This window comes from Pinus tabuliformis, chromosome 2_1 (assembly GCF_031772625.1).
Source record: "Pinus tabuliformis cultivar Carrire ecotype Pingquan chromosome 2_1, CPIR1, whole genome shotgun sequence".
Taxonomy (NCBI): Eukaryota; Viridiplantae; Streptophyta; class Pinopsida; order Pinales; family Pinaceae; genus Pinus; species Pinus tabuliformis.
In genome coordinates, this window is record NC_142299.1 from 182,497,584 (window position 1) to 182,500,800 (window position 3,217).

The following is a 3,217-nucleotide window of genomic DNA, read 5'->3' on the forward strand; positions in this document are numbered from 1 at the left end:
CATTTCAGTGCCAGTGTCAGAGTACTCACCAACGGAATGTCCACTCACAACATTGGTTTTTATTTTTTCAATGAATTGTCAGGAACTGAAAAATACCAAAAATAAAACATCATCCACTAGGAGAATTATGTCACATCATAGCTTTCTCAACCAATCGATAATTAGAAATAAGATTTGCAGAAAATTAGAAAATTTATTTGAATTTACGAGAAAATATAAATATTAAGCATTTTCTCGAAACCTTGGTTAAAATTGTAAAAACACATCAAAATGATGTAGAATCGAACACTTTGATCCTAAGGTGGACGTTATAGTCCCTGGCAATGTAGGGACTAGGAATTAGATGGCTATAAGTTTTTGTGAAAAATGAGAAAATCTGTAAAAAAGTTTGAAAGCTAGATGAAAGTTTCCTGCTAATGCATTCATTTATACATGTGACCAAACTTAGAAAAAAAAGAAATGATTGAAGAGTACTCACGAATAATAATAGAGCCATAAAGACAAATAAAATGGGTAAAACAATACAATACAATTGAGCAAAATCATACAAATGTGGTGAATAATATAGATTAAAAGGACATATTCATTAATAATATGGCTAGAGTTAGTTAATTTCTGTCTGAATCATTTCAATTGAAAGGAAAAGTACCATTTAGAATTTTAAGAATAGAATTTATATTCAAATAATTCTAAGTGTTCTTTATATTTAAATAATTTTAAATTATATTATTTTGTAAATTAATTATTTTAATTAAAAATTTTGGCACAATTATTAAAAATATTATAATAATAAATGAAAACAATAATCTCACTCTAACAAAATAATAATAAACTTATTCTCTAAAAACTAGTTATAAAAATACGTTTTTTAAAATTGAAATTATTTTAATTAAAGAGAAGATAGCATAACTCATAAATTTATATATTGTTAATTTTATAAAATTTCCACAAATTAATTTTATAAAAAATTAACAATATTTAATAAATTAATAAATAAGATAAGTTTGAAATTATTTGTAAAAATATATTGTCTTTGTCATCAAATAACATAAAGATAACATAAAGATAGTGAGCAATAAGATAAAGACTAATGGCTTTACCATTATTACTCTTCTTTTCATATATAATTTTCCACAAAATTCTTATTATACCTGCCATAACAGAATATATTGTCTTCCGTTTTTGGTTTTTGGTTTGACTATCTATTAGTTTGCTTTGACTAAAAAAGTTTCATCCATTTGCAAAGTTTAACATTTGAAATTCATTTTATTTTTTTTAAATCTATTTATTTTCAATGTGATTTGTTGCACTCTTATTAAAGACAAAATAGTTGTGAAATTTGAGAATAAGTCAACCTTCCCACTTTCAATTCCTCATCAAAGAAATGAGAACCCGAATAAGATACAAGACAAAGACCCTCCTAACTTACGCCTTTGTACCACTACATCGTGATCCAAGCACAAGCATAAATTAAAGAGCAATTCAATAAAATAGGTAAATGGATAACCACTATATCTTGATTCGAGCACAAGAAAATATTAAAGAGAAATTCAATAAAATAGGTAGATGGATGATTCACTCTCGCGGTTAAAATGAGTCTACAAATTCAAAATCTCAGTCCCAAAATACCAAAAATAAATAAATAAAGTACATTATTGATTTTCAGGTCAAATCTCGCAAAACAAGTGGATTAATATATAAAATACATTATATTGTTCTATGGAGATGAATAAAACACGACAGAGCTTGAGACAGTAAATGACAAGATTTATCCTTAACCTATATTAATTTTAATTTAATTTAGTGATGAAGTGAAAAAACAATAGTTAATTAGATTAGAATATAATTAATTTACTAACTTTATTAATGAATTAATTTATATAATGTAGTATAATATTGATGTTAATACATATAAAATAATAAAAAATAAATTAATATAACTATAATATACATTAATTAAACTAATTAGACAATCACCTCCCACAAATGCCTATAACATGGACTAAAATAATAATAATCTGTTAATATTATCTATATTCGAATACATTAATATATGTTAATATTAATATTAATATTATTCCCTCATAATAATAAATATTAACATTATTAAATAATATTATTAATATATTAATATTAACATAGTTACTGTATTAATAATATTAATGTAAGTTAATACTAAAATTTAATATTATTTATATTTGAATCTAGTTAAGATTAATATAAACATATTAATAATATTATTATCAATTTAAAAAGCCACCATTCATTATCAAATTGTAATGTTACATGTTTAATTTAGCTATAATTGAACTAAGTGGCAGATACTTGCTGCTATGTAACTTGTTCATATAAAGTGATGTGGGTGTGCTATGAAATTCATGGGAAAACAACAAAGAAACTTTGACCAAATGGCCCAACGAAGCACAAACACTCTAGTGTACAATCTAGGTAACATTTTGACTAATCTATATAAAATGATATAATACATTTCTACGAAGGTTCAAATTTGTAACATTGTGACTCATCTAGATATGAAACAATGTAATACATTTCCGTGAAGGTTCTAAATCTTAAAGTTATGTGGGTGTTGAAACGATATAATACATTTCCACGAAGGTTTTAATTCGTAAAGTGACATGAGTGTTGAAAGGCTTTTGGAAATTTAGATGGAAAAACATTATTGTTCACCGCCTTTAGTGAATTTTCCATTTACAATGTCACATCACGAGCATTAAATGATTCATTCACGAAAACATAATCTTAAAAGGAAGGAAAAATCTTTGAAGATATTCAATGCATTTGAAAGACATGATTTCCATTTTACGTACTCAACATCTTTAGTGCAGGAGGACTATGATTTGCAGAGAAAATAGAACTATGATTTGCAGAGAAAATAGAAAAGCTGTAGAGGAAGTGCACAAGACAGAGTGTGTGGATATATTTAGTGCGAGAGAGTTTGTTAATTTGAATCATCATTTTTTTCCTCCATAATGTGCATACTGTTCTTTTACCCTCTGCATTCTGGAGAATGAAAATGTTCATTGCCCCTATGGATTTAACACAATGAAAACGTTAACTGTCCCTTTGTAGTTTGCACTTTGCACTCACTTTTTTTCCTTCTTCTACATTGTGCATATCCTTTATCTCTGTCCTTTATATAATGAAAGCTTTCACACCTCTGCACATCCGTCATTTCACACAGATTCATAGTTCTATG